Below are 22,221 nucleotides of genomic sequence, written 5' to 3'. Positions count from 1 at the left end.
GCTCATTCAGAATTAGCAATCAGAATTGTAGAGGGCAAGAAACGTATAGGATATTTGAAATAATCTTAGTTCTCTTCCAAAATAGTACTCAAGACTCCACACAGGATTGCGATTAGATGCCTCTCTTATGGAAAGTTAGTTTCCAGACAAAATGGGTTGCTTAGTATGAAAGAAAACAATACTCAAACCGGCTGGTTCTCTCCATTGGCTTTGTTTTACCTTGCTTAGTGTGGTTGTGGGATGGTGGAAAGGTTATAATTTTTTAAATTATCTATCCAACTATCTATCCAACTATCTATCCATCTATCTATCTATCTATCTATCTATCTATCTATCTATCTATCTATCTATCTATCTATCTATCTATCTATCTATCTTCCAAGACAGAGTTTCTATTTGTAACAGCCCTGGCTCTCTTGGAACTCTGTATATCAGGCTGGGGTCAAACTCACAGAGATTCACCTGCTTCTGCCTCCAGAGTGCTGGGATTAGAGTTCTGATTAGTTTTGTTTTATTCTATCTTCTGTTTTGTTTTGTTTTGTTTTTAAAGACGATGGGGAGATCTGAAACCTCTGCCCGTTAACTCGGCGTTCTCTGAATGCAAATACATAAGCAAATCCATTTGTGTTTAGAGAAAAATAGCCTCAGAGAGTTGGTGTTGGTGAAGACTGGATGTACAAAGTCAAAACCTTAACAGTTTGTTCACCATGGCAAATAATATTGAAACTTGGACTTTGTCTCCCCAGATTCTTAAGAGCTTTGGTTGATGTAAATATTAGATATCAGTTTGTCCATTTATATTTTTCCAATGTCCTGAATATTCACATCTAATTTTTCAGGTAATATAGATCTGGGATAGTTGGTGAACAATAGACAGCCACTTAGCTAAAATCATGTGAAAAGAAACTAGACGACCTTAGGGCAGAATCATTCACGTGATGGAAAGCCCAGCCTAGGTAGTCACTGTGATGAGTGAACACCTGTCTCTGCTTAGTCAGTCAGTTCTTTGTTTGGTTTGACCATCATTATTTTGTCCTGACCCATTTTAAAAACACCAGAAATCTATCGTTTCCTCAAGAACGTGACAAGAAATACAAAGTAGTCTCTGCCCTAGGGTTTTAGCATCCAGTAGATAATATTGATGGGTTCAATTCTATTATCTTTCTTTAGTTAGTGTCATATGGGGGAAATAGAGAACTTACCTTGACAGGATATGGTGTTCTTGTTTTCTCAGGCACTCAAGGGTGCTCTGGAAGCGTTTGCTATGTCAGTTAAATTTCAGACATACAGACTCACCCAGCAGGTTTTCATCTGTAAGGTGGGGAAAGATTTTTTTCCCTTACCCATTTCTAGTCTAATGGCCAAGGACCTTTTAACAAAAATTTGACAGCATAACAAGATATGGCAGAATAATTTATTAAATATAAACTCTAAGTAACGTGGGAACTGTTGAGAAAGACAACCCAGAGAGGCAGAGAAATGGATGAATTTTTGTGCTTGGGTGTGATGAGGAGAAGGTCAACTGTGGGTCAACTGAGGAGGAGAATGCCAGAGGAGGACAAAGTGATGTGATGTAACCTCAGTAAACTGAGGGGAACACAGCAAGCCATGTTCACTCAGATTTCTGACATCTCTGGGCCTGTGGCTCTCTTTGGAGATGAGCCGGTGTCTCTCAGAATGAAGACATACAATTTGCTTCAGGACAAGGTCGTGGGGTTTTTATTTTCCGCCCCCACCTTTGGGACCTGCTTCGTTGAAGATTGGTGGGGAAAGTGTGAGTAGCTTTTTATGTCTGCTGATGTCCCAGACGCTGAGATGCCATATTGTGGGGCAAACTATTATGACCCCTAGTCTTATCAATTTCGAACTTGGATTTTTTTTTTTAAAGAATAAAAACAGAATAGTAATAAATAGTATTCCTGTCCTATGAGGTACAGTGTGAGTTTGAAGGCATCAGCATGGGGAAAAAAAAGAGCACTTGGTGAGAATCGTTTAAAAGAATATACAAACAACTTTGAACACTGAAGATTACGGGGATTGGTTTTGTATTTATATTTATTTTATGAAATGATGAATATCTGTGAATAAGAAAATGTTAAGGCGTATTTTTCTAAGGTTTTAGAAAAATATCCTTAGGGGGACGCATGGCATGATGGGTAGGGGAAGGACCTCCATGGCAGAAAGGTAGGAAGAGCGCTGCAGCCCTGCCAGGATTGTTTCCAGTTGTAATCTGTGCTATCCTTTTAATGGGGCTTTTGGGATAATTAGCTTTCTGGTATTTAAATCTATGAAACGCATGGTCATTCAAACATGAATCTCCAATGGAAAATTAATAGCACAGTTTATTCCACGGCTGGTTTCCTGGTGTTAAAGTTGACTAACTGTGAATACATGTTTCAGCTATTGACTGAATATCTGATGAGAGACAATACAAACAGAGGCTACTGGTGGTGCAAATGCTCTGCTCAATACTACAAGATGCTCCTTCCGGTGTTGTTAATGTGCAGTGCTAGTCCGCGACTTTCAACCGTCAAATGCCGTGAAAACATCTGTGAGGGACTCGAGAAGAAGAGTTTTAATGCAATGGGTGCCTTGCCTATATATTCAGATGGCTCTTGGTGACATCTGTGAGACAGGCGCCCTGTGTACTTGAAAGGCTTTTGGCATTCAGTCTGAAGTGACTGTTTACCACTCTAGATTCCTACAGTGTGTGGCCCTCTCATATACATGTGAAAAGATTCTTCAGGCACAAGTTTTATTACCTGAATCCATTTATCTTTCAGTTCATTATCTTAAGAGCAGGAGTCTCTTTTATGAATTATAAAAACCCATCCTTTATGTTTTCTTGTTTCGTTGTGTCTTAGCTAGGGTTTTATTGCGGTGAAGAAGCACCATGACCCCAGTAACTCTTATAAAAGAAAACCCTTAATTACAGTTTAGAAGTGTAGTCCACCATCTTCATGGTCATTATGGTAGCTTGCAGGCAGACCTGGTGCTGGAGGTAAAAGTTCTACATCTGGATCAGCAGAGAGCAGGAAGAGAGCACCTCAAACCTCAAAGCCCCCTCAGCAGTGACTCATTTCTTCAACAAGTCACAACTACACCAACAAGGCCTTATATATTCCAACAAGGCCACACCTACTCCAACAGGCCACACCTCCTAATAGTGCCACTTCCTATGAGAATACATGGGCATTTTCATCCAAGTCATCACACATACCTTTTATTCTATGCAAAAACAAAAGCACAGCAAAACTAAGTCTACCAATTAACAATTATAAATGACCTGTATGTGAACAATTTTAAATTATTATTAATATATTATTATTTATTATTATATATTAAATTATTATTATTATATAATTAAATTATTATTCAGGGATGACTTTTAAAATAACACATGAATTCTCAGAAATCATAATTTGCATTCTAACATTTTAAAACCATGAGTCCAATACAATTCATGTTTCCTTATTTTACTATGAGCTATATTATAATAACAAATATTTATCAATTGCTGAAAGATAAAAATTGGTATTTATCACAGTATTAATTTGCCCTGGTATGATGATGATATTTTTTTGAAGTCTGCCTTGGTAATACAGGCCTGCTGTTTAGGGGTTTTAAGTAAGAGAATAGCTTGGGTCCCGGAGTGACTTCAGTATCAACTTGGGCAATATTTAAAGAGATATTGTCGCAAAATAATGAAGTATAGCTGTAGTAGCGCATTGTTTTTACTTGTGAAGAGAACTTTGAATGTTTAATAAGACAACTATTGTGATGTACTGTTAACAGAAGGGTACTTGGAGATAAGGGGATGTGACTCAGGCAAAAGGAGATAGAAAGGCCGGCCAAGGTCACAGAACTAATGCTGATAACATCAGAACTGCTCTCCTGATGTGCATTTTGGTTTTGCTCCCCCACAATGGTGGAAAACAACGATGGTTTGTTATTAACAATAAGGACATTCGGCCCAGAGAGGTGGCTCAGAGTAAGAACAGAGGGCCTGGGTATGATACCTCACACTACATGACCGCTCACAGCTACCTGTAACGCCAGTCTGAAGGGATCCAGTGCTCTCTCTAACCTATTCAAGCACTGCATGCTTGTGGCACACAGACAAGCCTGCAGACGAAACTCACAACATAAAATAAAAAACAGAGTGAAATTTAAAAAAGAACATTTGTTAGGCCAGCTATGTATGTATTGTTCTGCAGAATGCTAAGTATTCTCTATTTTTTTTTTTCATCTTTATTAACTTGGGTATTTCTTATTTACATTTCGATTGTTATTCCCCTTCCTGGTTTCCGAGCCAACATCCCCTTAACCCCTCCACCTCCCCTTCTATATGGGTGTTCCCCTCCCCATCCTCCATCCATTACCACCCTTCCCCCAACAATCACGGTCACTGGGGTTCAGTCTTGGCAGGACCAAGGGCTTCCCCCTTCCACTGGTGCTCTTACTAGGATATTCATTGCTACCTATGAGGTCAGAGTCCAGGGTCAGTCCATGTATAGTCTTTAGGTAGTGGCTTAGTCCCTGGAAGCTCTGGTTGCTTGGCATTGTTGTACATATGGGGTCTCGAGCCCTTCAATCTCTTTCAGTCTTTCTCTGATTCCTTCAACAGGGGTCCCGTTCTCAGTTCAGTGGTTTGCTGTTGGCATTCACCTATGTATTTGCCTTTTTCTGGCTATGTCTCTCAGGAACGATCTACATCTGGTTCCTGTCAGCCTCCACTTCTTTGCTTCATCCATCTTATCTAGTTTGGTGGCTGTATGTGTATGGGCCACATGTGGGGCAGGCCACTCTATTAATTATTTATATCTTACCTTGGGACAGGATGGTTTCCAACTGAACTCTTCCTATCTTACTTGTGTGCATTCTAAGATCACATTCAAGAAGGAAATTTTTGTACTTATCATTCAATATTTATAAGAACATTTGGTTATAACTCTTACATTTCGTTATGTTCAGAGTGAAAATGGAGACTCACCAAGTGTTAACTGATTTCCATAGATCACACAGTAATGACCGAAGAGACCGGGAAATCTGAAGCTTATTTGAAAGCTTAAGTACAGTTCACTTATTCCTATAGCCCTGAAACCTGACTTACCTAATTACTAGAGGATAGGAAGCAAGATCTGTCATTTATTTGTCTTCTATTTATTGGTGTTTGTGTACTATATTTCAGAAATGGAACAGACTAAAACAATTATCTCTCTTTACCCCCTCCTCTATCTCTCTCCCTCCCTCCCGCACACGAACATGGACACACACACACACACACACACACACACACACACACACACACACACACACGATACATCCATGTTCAGTGTCTGTGTTATCAGTACATTGTACTGCTATTATTAAGAAACAGATTTTCAAAGGACACCCTGATTTATAAACATAATTTTAAGAAAAGAAAAAGCTGTTGACAGAGTTATCAGACTAGTTTCAAGAGTGATGTCCTACATTATGTTTCTTTCGGATTTTACAAAATCTGTCAGGTTTCCAATATCACCCAACTTCTCAACCTGGGTACTCTGCTGTCTTCCTGACGCACACACACTGGAACACACGAGCTTAGTAGCAGATTCAGGACTCTCTGGTCATGAGTCAGATGGTGTAACATTTGGGAATCCATGAACCATCAAAAGACCATATGCTTCCAATCAGATGGGTGTGATTTTAATAAGAATTGGGAAGTAGGATATAAATATATACATATGAACAAACTGCTTAAGAGCCAGTGTACTCATGTGTTATACATGTACACATAATGTCGTTCATCTTTTCAACTTTAAAACTCTACCCTTCAGTTTGTAATATTTGTTAGCAACACTGTTCTTTTCTTCAGAAAGAACTATTAAGAATTACTGGTGTTCTTTCTTCCTGCTTTAAATTGAAACCTTTTCTTAGTTAATAAATACACCTTTTACCCTTTTGCTACTGCTCCTCAAGTCTCAGGGGTAATATGTTCTCCCTAAAGTCTATAGCCCTGCTTTACTTAAAGAGCGATATTATAGAGATTTTAGCCATACCAAGGCCCAGGTGGTTGTGCCTCCTTTGATGCGGGTCCTGGGAACAGCGCTTGAGTCCTCTGTAAGTGAGGCACGCTGCTCTATTAGGTGTTGAGTCGCCAACTCTCCAGCCCCACCCCAAGGAAGAAGAAATGATACTCAGACTGCAGCATCTACTCAAAAAGCCATGACCTAAAAATTCAAGCATAAAAGCGCTCCCAACTGTTGATGGACGTGAAGAATTCCACACAGAGTCCAGAAATCTATACCTTAGTAAAAATATCTGCAGACTTTTTACCCATGCTTTCCATTCCCGTGCGCCTAACTCAGACTCTCTGTGAACCGAAGTTGCTGCTCGCACCCTTGACAAAGTGCAAATTGAATTATGCCAGTTTTACTTGGGTGCCTCCAGTGCACGAGACAAGAAGGAGTCTATGTTCCATTTATATTGCTAGGAAGAAATTAATGAGTATTTTCAAGTTCCTTGTTTGGTCACTTAATTGGCTGTGTGACAAAGAGCTCTGTGGTGCATGTCAAACAACTTTCTTAGCCCTCTAATGATTTGTGCTCTGCCTGACTCGTGATACTATCCTGTGTGGCCCGTCAGGCTGCATATCCTTGTTAAAGTGACTAGAATAAATTGGTTGGCAGTGTGCATACAATGTAGTATATTAACCACAGCAACAGGGAGTACTTTTAGCAGTTCTTTCAATGGATTTCCTTGTTTGCCCATAAGCATCAAAGCCAACCCAAACTTTCATTTAATATAATTAAAAGGACATCTGAAAGTAGTTTGAATCACAGCAGGTTCTTGTGGTTCTCTAACCCTTTGTTAAAGCCCTGTGAACTTAATATATTTCACAGCTTGATGAATCTGTGCGTGATTTGTGTCAGTAAGAGAAAAAAAAATATGTCCGTGCCCTGCGTGTTTCTGTTGACCTAAGCCTATTGTTAAGAGACTGTTGAGATTAAAGGAAGTTTCTTCTACAAAACTAGAGTAGTTCTCTCTACGTAAAGAATAGTTACTAGAATCCCTTCTGATACATTGGGGACATTAACTGCTGCCCCGAAGCAATTGTTGAATGGGAAGTCAGTAAAATGATGTGTAATAAGAGAAGAATACTTCCTACAGGTGTCATTTGAGAGTTTGAACAGACCAATTCATACTCTAAAAGACCTCCGAAAGGCAATGACAGGTGTTGATGGAGATCCTGTTTTGACACAGACAGAAAGTCATTCTGGGGCTCTCTGAAAATTGCCCCTGGACTTCCATGACCCAGCAGAGATGATTGCCGTACGAAGAGTCATCTCTGCCTCCCCTTTCTGTCCATTTGCTATAGAGAGACACATGATCCAGCTGCTATCTGTATAGGAACGGGTCGTGCGTGTTCCAGAGAGTCCTTCTAATAAAGATACAGGGAAGCACCGCTCTGTTTCCAAGCAGAATGTTTGTATCTAAAACAAAAGAAAAAAATATGTTTCTCTTCCCTTCACCAACTTGTATTCTCTTCATTAATTTTTTGGATCAAAGCCCAAGTCGTTATTCAATCATCAAACTTTTAGGTAAACCCCACTCTGCACCACGTTGCTTTCAGAATATACACTTACCTTTGGGAAAAATTTAAATGCATATAACATAAAGGGATACTATTTGTGTGCAAAGCAAGAGAATATACACCATCTTACTTTGTGTTTTTTTTTAAATAGCTTTATGATTACATAGCTAACCAGAAGGAAAAAGGTTATAAAAATAGCATTACAGATTGAAGACCCTACTTTTAGAAACTGTCATTGGCTATTCTGGTACGGGTCAGAAAAATAATGGAAGTTTTAAAGTGTGATTTTCAATAAAGTAACAGCCTGATGGCTTGGAACCAAACAAATGAATCTTTAGGATTGCTCCCAACAGAGTTATAATATTTATAATTTCCCTTATATAATGCATAAATTTTATACAGACAGACACAGCTATGTCTACTTAAACAAACCAGAGCCTCTCCTCATACTCACATCAGGGTTGGCAGTCCAGATTCTCACAGGCATTCCTGAGATCAGCTTTTAAGGTTTTCCATGGCTGTACCCTGTAGTCCACATGGTCTTTAGCCCTTAACTCACAAAGTTGCCTTCATAGATTCCAGTCACCCTGCTGTGAAAATCTTCAACAGGAGGCAGAAAATAAGGGACTAATGTTTGTATCCCTTCCAAAAGTCTCCTCACTCAACGGCCTCTAATAAGACCTCAAGGGCTTCTGTGTTTATGCAGTGAAATTCTACAGAGAAAGGACAAAACATTAAGCAGGATACGGTGCCCAGTGGTTGTCTAATAACAATGGAGATCCAAGGGAGCTACATTTTCATATACTGGTGTTAGGGCCTTGCACAGAATGGGCAAAGGTTCTGGGTTAAACCTCCGTGCCACAAACATACACATACACATACACATACACATACACATACACATACACATACACATACACATACACATACACATACACATATACAAACACATACACACATACACATACACAAACACATACACATACACATACACAAACACACCTACAGACACACACACAGACACACACATGACAAAGAAAAGAATCATATTTTGCATAAATATGTACAAGTGTAAAAATTGTCAAAACTAATAGTTTGAAGGGACTACATTCTAAAACTGGACTTTCAGTTTTCACAGATTTCTACGTTTTTATTGTTTGTCACTTTTAAACAATTTAACATATTTTGGGGCAATATTTTAGACTTACAGAATATTTGTCCAGGTAATACGGATTCCCTCTTTACTAAACCTTGACAGCAAGATTTTTTTCTTTCATAAATATCTTATATTAGGATAAATCAGATGATGTGGCATTCTCTAAAGTTCACAGTTCCCTTTAATACTAGTTTAGTTTTTACTTATGTCAGGTTTGTGGGGACCCAATGCAAGCACTTCAATGGAAGGAACTAGGGCTGTGAAAGTTCCTCCAACTTTTCCATCAGGATTCCTTCTGAAATGCAGAAGCATATGCTTCTTTGAAAAATACTTCATTTGAGAAAAGCCTGATTGTGCTTTGATTGTTAACTCAATCTGGCAACTTTAGACCCTTTGCACCTACACACTGTTCAAGGACAGGATTCCAAAAGAAAGGCAGGTATCTACTCTGTTAGAGCTCATACCCTGTTTTAGCAGCCGGAGTTTGGAAATGAAATCGTGCTCTCAGCAAATCAGGGTATCCCAGTGACGACAGAAATACTACCTAGAGGAATAAGAAGCAGTCATGACATTGAAAGGATGACTGTAGAATAAAAAAGACATTCTAGGTGGTGAAAATGAAGCTAGGTCCTCACGTGATGAAATAAGCCATGTGCCCAGGTTGAGAAGATATTCCAAGGCACCGAGAGAAAAGCTAGCCAAGTGAGGATACTTGGAGATTTAAGGAAATACAAAGACCAACATAGTCATAGCCAATGGGTTGAAGGCTCATACAGTAATATGCAGGCTGTGGAAAGTATTCGGATATGAAAACCATTTAAAAGTGTTAGCCAAGATCATGATACTGTACTTTTACGGTGTTGAATTGACTGTAAGTTTTATTTTCCACTCCATACATGTCATCGAATTGCTTTACAAATATCAGAAGTCTTCCATTACTCCATTTGCTCGACTGTTAATTTTTTCTTAATTTTTAATTAGTTGTAGAATTTTCTATAATGTATTTAATCAAATTTCCCCCACAGTTCCCTGCCCCCAAACCCACACACACCGTTCCCTACACACCCAACTTTGTATCCTTTCTGCCGATCCCATTCAATTTCTGCTTCCTACATAGTCTTGTATATGTGGGCTTCCACTTGAGCCCAGCCAATCTACCAACAGACACAGCCTTCAGGAAAACTTACTCTTCCTCTGTCTTCAGCTTTCAAATTCCAACAGCTCTCCACACTCCTACTTCTGAAGGCTCAGATATTGTTTATGAAAAAGGAAGAGGAGGGTGGTAAGAATTAACTGCAAACAAACAGAAGCTTCCAGACACAGAGGGTAGTTGCACATATGAACTTGCGACTCTTAGTATGCAGAAGACGAATGTGAGGTCAAGCTAGACAAAATCCCAGCATGGAGCGAGGAGGTGGACATGAAGCCCCACTAATAAGTGAGTCATGTTTTAGAATGCATTAGCTGATCTTAAGCCTACTCAAGGACTGTCCATCCACTGATCCCATTTGTCATTTACCAAAGAATGTCCCATCTTGGCATTATTGTGTCCTTGTGTCTGACTTCTTTTGCCAACTGCTCATACTTTTAACTGGCACTACCTGTCCCTTTGGATCATCTATTTCCAAAACATCCAACTACTGGAATTCAGGTCTCTGAGTCTTTATTGTCACAATACCTTTTTCTTGAATTCTATTTTTCCTCTCTTTTGTCCTTTTCTTATCCGAATAACTTTGTATTATCTGTCAACACCCACTCAATATGGCAGTTACTATGAGGTAATATTCTTTGTCCTGTTCAGCATGTATATGCTCTTACATGAGTTTATGGAACACTCAATCGTCCCTGCACCCCAACCCCACTAAGCTGCTTTTTAAGATCATTTCCCTCTTCCAACATTAAGCCTCTGGGAAAGAAACAGTGCTACTTTTCCTTCCGTATCTTTAGGCATTTAAATTCCACTGAGCTTCTCTTAGATCTCTAAATACTTGCTGCTTACTCAATGCTAAAGGCCCATATTTCCAATTACCCACTGGAATGGCCATTGCAGCAGGAATCTCGCCTCTGTGGGGGCACATAACTACCATTGGTAACTTTCATTCTCTCTTAAATCTACTTCTCCAAGCCTTTGTCCTTAGCACTTCACTGAATGGGCCCTTGTCAAGGTCGTTATTAATTCAATAATACTTTCTCAAGACCATTAAGGACTCAGTGGTGTTAAACCAATGCTCAGTGATCAATTTGTATCTGTGTGCTTTTAAAATTGTGGAAGTTTTTTGTTGTTGTTGTTCTTTGAGATTATAGAATAATCACATCATTCTTCCCTTCTCTTTCCTCCCATATACTACTACCCCACTGTCTCTCATCTTATGACCTTTTCTTTAATAGTTAGAGAGATGTGTGTGCACCTCTCTCTCTCTCTCTCTCTCTCTCTCTCTCTCTGTTTTATATATATATATATATATATATATATATATATATATATATGTATACACACACACCTATTACATTTAATCTTATCTGGTCAATCAGAAAAATATGCAATTTTTGATTTTTCCTCCTGGTGGACTCCCATAAGGACACTCACTTGCTTTTCCTTCCACCAATTAACACTTATTTCTGTACTTCATCAAGAGTTCCTCCATTTCTCCCCAAACTGGTAAGGTTGGGCCACTTCCTAGCCTAATGCTTAATTACCTTTTCTTTGAGTTGTTCCCATGGTGACCTCATTATTTTAGATCTTTGTGATCTTGACGCCTATGATCAGAAATGTTACCCCTTGAACAGGCCATTCTTTTGAACTCAAGAATTACTGTTCCTTTTAATTTTTCAGCATTCCTTTGCGGTGCACTAGGTAGCATGAAAAATCCTGTCCCAGAAATGAATTTTCCATCTTCATTTTTGTGTTCAGTCTCCACTATCACAGTTAGTGGGTTTCATTCCTATATCTGCCGTTTGAATCTTACTCCAAACAGCGTATTGAACGTTTGAGGAGCATGTCTCCAATTCAAGACTTCTATGCTAGTTGTTTACTCTGTTGATGGTGGATTTTTTGTTTTTTTTTTTTAGTTTAAGACAGTGTTTTATGTAGACCAGCCAAGAACTTACCATTAGCTAAGGATGATCTTTGAACTCTGAATATACACTCACAATGAGATACGTCTCAGGCCCTAGTGTTAAAATTGGTGGAACCCTTTGAGAAACTCTAGCAGTCTCAACAAGGTAAATGGTATACCCCATTAGGTCAGAGATGCATGGGGATAAAAACAGATAGGTGTAGTCAAGCTGCATATTGGTAAAAAACTTATAAAAGGGACCCAGAAACCTTGACTTCATCTCCCAGGTGCTGGCATGAGCATTATGTTTGAATAGTGGAAGAGTTGGGGAAAAAATGTAAGAAGTAAGTGTCTTAAGTGGTTCTTGTCAAGATGTGGCCCAACTTGTCCTTGTCATGACTTAATTCCTGCAAGACAGCACAATATATTCTAGTTTTAAATCACCATTATCCCTGGAAAGGACCAATTTATTTCCTACAAGATGAGTCCTTCTGTTCTGGGGTACAGCTTTATACTTATGCATAATTGCTCTCATCTGTAAGGAAGGAAGGGTAAACTATGAAGTTTTCTTCTTGCTGGTATCCAAGGCAACTACAGGTTTAGGACAATCACCTTCTCTTTGTGCCTCCAGCCTTGAAGGAAGATGACTTATGATAGGTAGGCAGACACTCCTGGAGTGATTAACATTCTTATTCAGAGTCAAGCAGGGGTCTGACTCTGAAGAGAGAGATGCCAAGTGCTGGCAAGCTGCCAAATTTTGGTCCTGCATTTGTTCAAGTTGGAGAATCAAGAAAGGAGTCGATGCCTTTCAGCAAAAGTGTCATGTAAGTGCCTGCAACATTCTTCTCCTGGGCTTCTTACCCAGTCTTTTTAATGAGAAATTATTGACTGCACTTCCCCAAATTTCTGTCTATTGCTAACAGTTCTGTGACATCAGTTCTTCCCCACATGCTCAATTATTCTGGATGCAGTTAGATATTCCAGTGGCTTCAATCAATCTACTTCAATTTGTGAGGCCAGACTCATTTAGATCTTTCTATCTGGTCTCATTCATTCAAGTACTCTGTAAGCAAGTCAAAATAGGCAAATCTATATTCATCAAATTTCTTACAATCTCTTAATACGCAAACACACACACTACTCTTCAAGCATAAAACAAGAACTTTTTCTTTTTTCTTTTTCTTTTTCCACATTTTGATTAAATAGCTGTTTGGTGTCCACCACAAGCTTTTTTCTTCCCTTTACCAACTGGCTTTAATTCATCTACAAATTATGTATAGTGTTTGAAATCTCTGCCTTTCTTCATCCCCAGAGAAAGAATGGGTGACCTTGAACCCCAGTTCTACTCCATGTTTGTAGCTAATTAGCTTCACCAAGTTATTTAACTTCTCTGGGTCTCAGTTTTCTCACTGTAATGTGACAACGGCAAGAATCTGTACATTAGTGGCCTCTTGAGAGTGGCTCCTTGAGTCAGTGCATATGAACCATGATGATGCATCTGACTTCCTGACTCAACAATGTTTTTAGTGACTTCTTGTTGTCTGTGGGAAGAACTGCAAATGTCTGACATAGCTTGCAAGACTCCTGAAACCTAGCCTTTACTTATGGTTATTACCATGGAAATCCTTGGGCTCTTTGCTTGGTTATGGGGAGTTGTTTTCATTTCCCTCAAGAATCAGTTATCTCTGTGTAAAAAGGGGAAGGCTGCTTGCCTCGACTCCTTGGCTGGGGGTGAACCTCAGTTTGGAAGTGTCTAACTTCGTGGAGCTTTTCTGACAGTCTTTATACCTCTTCCTATTGTTACAGTGCTCTCCGTGTTGGATTTTAACTACTTGTTTAATTGTCTGCCCTCCCTATATTACCTCACGGAGGGAAGGGAGAGCAGCGGTCAGTTTCTTGCTGCCTTCTAATCACCTGGCACATTGAAGGTGCTCAATTAATGTTTGTTGCATGAATTTGACTCGGTAACAAAGTGAGGGTCAAGTCCATAGCTGTATTTAATTTCTGGGATATAACACAGATTGCCTTGACAGCACTCGGTCATTTCACCCTAAATTAAACTATACTTTTAAAGCAATGAAATCAAATGGTACCTTGAAAGCAATCCTTTTGTTTTATTTTCTGTCCAACAATGGCTCTCATAAACTGTCTCCTCTACAGAATTCTAGTTTCATGTTCGGTTAAAGGTTCTTATTACTATATTAAGGTCAGTTGTGTTATACAATCTAATTTTAATTAAGACTTGAAAATGCCAATACTTCAATGTAATATAAAAGGGAATTCAGGGATTAGTCATTTTTTATATGCTTAATAATATTAAATGACAGTGGTTATAAAATGAACCTTTGGTTTATTGATCAGATGTGTAAATATCAGTCACTCAACTTGACTTCTAATAAAAAACCTGCAAGTTATAAACTGTTTTGAAGACTTTTTGAGCATCTGACCTTTAAAATTTTGATTTGAATCAATATCTAAATCCAGATTGAATCACAATGTGTCCTATTCAGTTATGATTCTAAACTTTTGCTTTATTTTATTCTCAGCTGATGAACTTCATATCAAGAAGCAAAAACAAAAAAAAATAAAGAAAAAATGCCTTTAGTTTTTATAATTATAAATAAATGTAGAGCATATTTCTATCAGTGTATAAATGAACGTATATAGTGAAATACATCATCAAGATTGATGTGAATATCATTTTCAGAATTTCCCTCAATAATTAGTCCTTTTTTTCAAACAACAAAAAGTATAAATGTATAAAGTGAAAGTATAAAATGAAATTGGCCATTACGTCTACTAATGTGTGTGACGTCATTGAGTGAGCTAATGTGGAGTAGACCACAGTGTTTGTAGGATCTGACATTGACCATTATGCTGTAATTTGGAACACAGCTATATATGTCAAAAAGTACATTGGGTGAGAGAGCACACAGAATTCTTGAGGCCTTTTTTTCCCCAGTTCGTTTCAAGATTCAGTCAGGAGAAATTTTTAAGAATGAATATAAATATTATGAAGAACAGAGCACTATTGTTGAGCATGATTATGATAAATATTGATAAAGTTGTATTGAGGTGGAGCTCAAAAACTAGATTTTGAAGTACGGAGTTAAACATTATTAATGTAAATATAATCATTTTATTTTGAATGGGTGTTTGTGGCATATGGGCCTGTGTACAATATGTGCCTGATGCCTTCAGAGGCCAGAAAAAGGTATTGCATTCCCTGGAAGTAGAGTTACAGACACTTGGGAGTTCTCATCTGGTTTCCAGGTCTCGAATCCAGATCCTGTGGAAGATCAGCCAGTGCACCTAAATGATCCAGTGAAATATTACTTTGATTGCTCATGAGTTTTTCAAAGGAGGTCTACGATTTCTTAGTTAAATGTGTGCATCATTTGGAACATTTGCTCTTGGCTCTCCAATGGGCTGTACGCCACTAACCTGCCGCGTCATCTTCTCCCTCATTTTTGGTAAAACAAGTATAGACAATTTTTATCCTTCACTCAAATGCAAAGCATTCTAGTCTTTTCTTTTTAATCTCTCCAACAAGGATCTCTGACTTAACGTGCCATTTGCTGTAGGGTGTTTAGCTCTATTGTGTGCTGGCCTTATACCTTGGAGCAACCAAAGCACAAGGGCAAAAGTTTTTTCTTCCTAACCTGACGTCACGGCCTTCTTTCGTGGCACACCATAGTTGTTACTGCCTCAGTGAATTGCATAAACTCTGAATTTGACCTTGAACATTTTGATTTGAGTCAATATCTAAATCCAGATTGGAGCACAACGTCACCTGTTCCAGTAGTAATTTTAGACATCTGCCTTATTTTATTTTCAACTGATACATTTTACATTCTGTAGTTGAACCAGTTTAAACTTATTCCTGTCTAGTTACCAATGAAGGTGACTCAGACTATGGGTGTTTTATTTGTCTTTGACAGTTACTTGGGGGTCACCCCTAAGCTAGTTTTCTAACTGCTGACCAGGCTACTTCCTCAGTGCACCCCAAATACTGCTGTTTCTCCCAGCCATGTGCTCATTGTCTTATCTACTCTCAGGATGGTCTCCTCCCCTCTCTCTCCCTTCTTCTTTCTTCTCTGAGCAACTCACAATCAGGTAACTCAAAACCTGTTTTTATTTAACCAATAGTTTTGAATTAAGGAACAATGTTTGCACAACAAAAGCTGGTAAACAAGAGAACTCAACCAGGCCTCCAGGAGCAGAATTTAGCCTTACAATACATAACAATAACAACAGCCCAAACCTCAACAATTACCTCCCACTTTTGTCTAAATAAGCAGGTTCTTTCTCTTTTGATAATAAACAATATAGCACCCATTGTAGAAATTATGTCTGGCTCTTCCTCCTAACTCTATGTTTCCAGAAATAAGCCTCAGACTCAAAATATATTCACAAATACCTGGCCATATAGTATGCTCTTTGACTAGACAGACCATAGGTAAAATAACTCATTTATTTAAACCTACATTCTGCCATGTGGCTGGTTTCCAGTGCTCAGGTGCCCTACGTCTGATTTCTCACATCTTCCTGGGCCAATCTCTGTGCCAGGCTCTATCCCATAACTCTTTCTGTCTCCCGGATGTCCCGCCTTCCAGTTTACCTTTTCCTATAGGCCATATGTTTTTTAAATGACAGGTGATGCATCCATTCAATACACAAGATATTCTCTCTACAACATTATAAAAGTGAAAACTAAAGAATAATCAAAGAAAATAACTGTTGTTAACCAAAGATTGGTTTGCATTCAGTATGGGATTGTGGAGTACACTTTTTTGTCCTCCTGAATTCCAACTCTCTCTTTCATTTCCTCCAGCTCACTGTATTTTCCTTCAAAGCCATGGGGATATTTACCCTTTCATTCTCCCAGAAGACATAACAAAAATAAAAATAAAAATGGATGCTTTTCATTTTCTTACTGTTTCTTATTGTCATTAATTATTTCATAACGAAAGTAAGTTATGCTAATCTAATGGCTACTAATATATTCTGAGAAAGCACATCTTTTCTAAAGCACAGAGCCTACTGAGGAAGGAAGATAAAAATACACATAACTTTGGTAAACACGAATAATCTTTAAATGGAGTCTGTTGTAATTTGAATGTTTCCGTCTTCTCCTAATTCATATCTTGAAATTCTGTGCTCATTGTAGTGGGGTCAAGAAGTGGAACATCTGGAATATGATTAGGGTGAGACTAAGGAACCTTTATGAAAGGCATTGGTGCCTTATGAAAAATTGCTGTTTGTTTCTTTCATCTACCAAGTAAGCATACACAGGGGCTTCCCTCTAAAATGAGTCTGCAAGTGCCTTCCCTTGATTATCTACTTCACTACTACAGGAAGCATAACTAATATGGTTTTAATTCATAAACAACCTGGTTTCATGTGCTCCTTTATAGTAGCTCAAATACAGTGAAATGTCAGTGTATTGTTGAATGTCTGGAATAAGAATTCATGATATGTATCTATTTAAGGTAGGTTACTCATCATATACAATTTTGCTGTTGGATGCAGAAAACCAATGCCTTCAGAGATTTTTTTGCCCCCACATATATGAAATGGAAAATGGGCTAAATTATGAATTTTCACTGTATGCCATCACCTCAGAAAACAGTTACTAAACATTGTTTTTGGCTGTTATATTCCTAGAGCAGTCCTTGCAAAGATTCCTTTCTCCCCAGTGAGAGGAATAAAATAACCATAGATGTAAATGAATATATGAGACACTTTTAGGGAATGATACACGATATAAAGAAAACAGAACAGGTTCACTTGTGGAACAGAAATAGAGTAAGTTTTAGGAAATGAAACCTGAGCTAAAAACTGATGAAATGCATGATTTAAAAGCTCATGTCAGAAAATTGCAAGAGTTCTAATGTATTGGTCCTCTCAGAAGTACTTCCCTTCAGATGTTTGCTGTTGTGACTTTCAAGTGGAAGAAGAGGGGCCAACGAGGTCCCCATCTGGTTCTGCTACCCTGGGAATTAATGATTATCTGACTAAGACAGGCCACTCCTGGTTCTCACCATTGACTCCTTTGGGTATTGCTAAGTTAACTTAGGCTGTTTCACAAGCAGATCCTCATGGAATTATTACAGAATTTGTCACTGCAAAAATATAGCTGTTTTCCCCCAAAGTTTTTCACAGTACTTTTATCAAATAAATAAATCTTCCAATTCAAAATATAGAGAGTAAAATTATAATGTGTCCTCAACAATGTATCACAATTACATGGCATGCCTTAAAATTATCAAATGAGCTAGACAGTGGTAGGCATGCTTTTAAGCCCAGCCCTGGGGAGGCAGAGGCAGGTGGATCTCTAAGTTCCAGGCCAGACTGCTCTACAGAGTAATTTCCAGGACAGTCATGGCTACACTGAGGATCTCTGTCTCAAAACATAAAACAAATAAATAGTCAAATGAAAATGTCTAATGTCTAAATTAAATAGAGAATTCAGATAATTTTTGTACACTGTCAAAATATACACAGAAAAATCAGATATCTCTAAATGACATGTAAACTTTTTCACTTTGTAGAACAGGTCCAATGTTTACAGAGTCTAGTGTATAAGAAGAAGGGCAGTATCCATCATTGTCTTCTCCCAAACCAAAATATAATAAGACTTACCTTTTTGAGTAGCTTTCTTTTATCAATTTGATAGCAAATACTATTTATTCTCAGAAACAGTGAAATTCTGTGGCAGATTTGAATGAAATTTTCTAGAGCCCATCTTCCATTCTGGTTAAGGCCTTGTAAAAAGGTAAATTAATTTATATTTAGTTTCTGGCAAGGTCAGTGTTGATTATAATCAAATTTTTGAAATTTTATAACATAGTCAAGTAATTTTCCCATTCCAATGTTGAATATAAAGTCCTATAAAATGATGAGAAGAGAAGCTTTATAAAATAAATCCAGGACAACCTTATTTTCTTCAAATTTAGAATATAAATTTTCATCTAAAAAAATTAAAGAAAAACCAGTGAGTACTGTTGTACCTTGAAGTAAAGTTCAAGTATCTGCTCCAAGTTTAAAGAAAGTCAATGTATATTCATTATTCAATTAGTGTTTCAACTACGAATAAGCTTGCTTCTAGGGAAACAGAAGTAGAAATCAACCCAGGTTTAAAACCACAAAAACCGTCTTGTGATTAGATGTCATCCTTTATGATAAAGTAAAAAGTACATAAATATTGTAGGAAAATCAAATATCTATATTCTTTTCCACTACAGATTTGTGGCTATTTAATTGACTCTTGTTTGAGTGGCAACAGGTATTACATCGAGTTTTAGAAAACTCACCTGGCATTAACGAGAAAACTGCTACAGTGGATGTCACTGTGCTGTTTGACCTGTGGAAGAGGGGTCAGCATGCCTGTGCCTCTATGGTCTAATGCCTCTTAAGTTTTTGGAGGTCACCAATCTCTTGTCCCTGAAGCCATCAAGTCATGTATTCATTAGGAGCCATGTCTTGTAAGAGGTTAAAATATTAATACTGCACTGCACACCTGGCAGAATGGTGCACTCCTTTAATGCTAGGACTTGGGAGGCAGAGGCAGGCAGATCTCTGAATTCCAGACCAGCCTATTCTACAAAGGGAGTCTTAGCCAGGACTACAAGAGAAACCCTGTCTTGGAAAAACAAACAAAATAATAAACAAACAAACAAAAAATACCTGACCAACCAAACAAACAAAATCAGTCCACATTGCCCAAGACTTATTCCTTCCAGGTCTCATTGTGATGTGGTTGTTACAGCAACCAAAGGATCAGTCTTGATTGCACGGATTCAGTGGAAACTCCTTCCCCCCACAATGGACTATGGTATCATGTGAAAGTAACTATCAGAGTAAACTATAATTATTTCTGGTTTGGACATAAGTACAAAAAGAACTACTTCCCTTTTCAGTGTTAGCAACGTGGTTCCAAATTCCCTACTCAGATATAAGCCAAGGAGACCTCACCAATATTTGTGCTACTATTTTTTGCAATCATTAGTTGGTGGTTGATTTACCTTTATTTTATTTTATTTTATTTTATTTTTTTGACAATTTCATACATACCAGCATGCCGGAGCACACACTCTCACACACACATCCTGATATATCTCCTTTACCCCCTTTCCTAAGTGCTGGAAATTTCCCTTGGTATCTCCCCCTCATATCCCTCCAGCCTGCCTCATGCCTAACATTGCCTTTTGAATATCATGACTTTTGTGTTTGTTGTGTGAAGCATGGCGTTTAATGAAGGCCCTGTGTGCGATCATTGGATAAGTACATTCTGGAGGAAACTGTGGATACACAACTGAAAGCGGAGACTCACTTCTATTAAAGATTTAATATCTGATATTATATGATTTAATATCATATATATGATGAGTATATATATATATTCATCAAGAATATTTTTACTCTGTTCTTTAAAAAATTTGCAAATTACCTATGTTACTTAAATTTTAATCGAATACATCTCTAAAGGCTACACCATGTTTGGGAAGATGGTGAAATGTATTCAAAATGTGTTCTTATGAAAATATTTCATCTTACCGTTCTCTAATTGCAAAACAAAGATTACTGGGCAGTAATTGGGATTAATCAAGGGGCACAGTTTTTAGTTAAAGTGGTTCTCTGTACACAGACACCTGAGTTTACTGCTTCTCACAGATTTTATGTTAGTGTTGATTTTTTCATAATGAGTCTCTTGAGTCCATATATATTCTTATAATCTGTAATAAGGCATAATTTTATCCTTTCACCACCAATTTATATAGCTTTTATTTCCCTTTTCTTGTTTAATTGCTCTGGTTATAGCCTCAAGTAATTACTTTGAGTAGAATCACCTAGAGTAGGCATCATTAGTTTACTCGACCTTAAATCCCCAAATTTCAAATTTATAATGTTGTGCATAATGCTAGTGGAGGGCTTTTCTTACATGACCTTTATTATTTTTTAGGTCATTTCATTTTATTCTTGGTTAGCTGGTGGCTTTTAATCATGAAAAGTGCTGAATTGTGCTAAATGCTTTTTCTTCATTTATTGAAATAATAAGGTGACATTATCCTTTCTTCTACTAAGGGAGTACATCACATCAATTTATTTTATGTGTTGGACTATCTTTTCATCTCAGAAATAAATTACATTTGGTTATAATAGATGGTTCTTTTAATGTGCTATTGAGTTTGGTTTGCTGGCCTTTTGTTGAAGAATTATGCATCCACATTCATCAGGGATATGACTGGTGGTTTTATGGTCTGTGCAGCTTGTGTCAGGCTTCTGTATCAGAATAGCAATGCTCCCTCATAAAATGTATTTGGAAGCTTTCCCTCCTCTTGAACCTTTTGGAACAGCTCGAGAAGAACTGATATTAATTCTTTAAATGTCTGGTTGAATTCACTAGTGAAGCCATCTGTTCCTGGACTTTCATTGTTGGGAGGTTTGGATTACTGATCTCTATACTCATCTACGCATGCTCTCTGCTTAATCATGGAATTTTGAAACATGTTGTTCATAAGATTGCTGGGATGCATTGCTAAAGATGGCCATTCTGTTTATTTTTCTATTTTTATCATTTGGCAATTTTTAATTTAATGACTAAAACCAACAAAGGACTGTTCAGAAATACTATAATATTCTTAATAACCATTCCTTAAGACAAGATTAAAAGAATCAATGCCAGATTATTTTGTGATCATTGAGGTCATTCGCAGCTAAAATTGGCTGCACCGTTGTCAAAACAGGGGATGCTTTCAATTATTTGTGGGACTTTTCTGAGCATTGCTGATGAATTCTGGGGAACATCTAATCTGAGGATGAAGGTTCCCTCACTCTGTAGGTCCATATTTGCTGTTCGGCTTCAGAAACACTTAAATTTTCTTTTGTGGGGTTGGGGGTTTAGCTCAGTGGTAGAGCGCTTGCCTAGCAAGCAAAAGGCCCTGGGTTCAGTCCCCAGCTCCGGAAAAAAAAAAAGAAAAAAAAGGAAAAAAATTTTCTTTTGTTGTTTTATCCCTTCTTGCCCGTTTTCTGGCATATCCTGTTGACTTTACTTCCATGGAGTACTTCCTGGAAAGCAGCTAATGCTATTATGGTCTGGAAGTGTTTTGTGTGCCTTTCAGGCCATACTCCAAACCTAAAAAGCATTAAGCACACAAAGCAAATATATTCACTCTTTAAATTCATAACAGGTCATTTTGTTGATTCGTGGAGTGTGCATGCATGTGTTTATTAAGGCAAAGTACACAAGTTGGAAGGCTATTTTACTTAAAAGACTAATGATGTCAATTTGCCCAGAATTTGGGATAGCTTGGAAAGCATCAAGAAAAAAAAAATACAAAAAACAAAAAACAACTTTATCAAGAGGCAAATTAGTTTTTGAAGCTGGTGTTAATTGGCAGCCAAGGTGTTTCATTATGAAGCTGAAT

The 22,221-nt window shown here is 37.8% G+C and overlaps 1 protein-coding gene across 20 annotated transcripts in view; it reads left to right on the top strand.

The window, feature by feature from the left end:
• Positions 1–22,221, top strand: part of Adgrl3 (adhesion G protein-coupled receptor L3) — a 492,285-nt gene that overhangs the window by 334,635 nt on the left and 135,429 nt on the right. The window lies entirely within an intron of this gene.

This window comes from Rattus rattus, chromosome 11 (genome assembly GCF_011064425.1).
Source record: "Rattus rattus isolate New Zealand chromosome 11, Rrattus_CSIRO_v1, whole genome shotgun sequence".
Classification (NCBI taxonomy): Eukaryota; Metazoa; Chordata; class Mammalia; order Rodentia; family Muridae; genus Rattus; species Rattus rattus.
The sequence above is the reverse complement of the archived record's forward strand: the minus strand, read 5'-3'. Positions and strand labels throughout refer to the sequence as shown.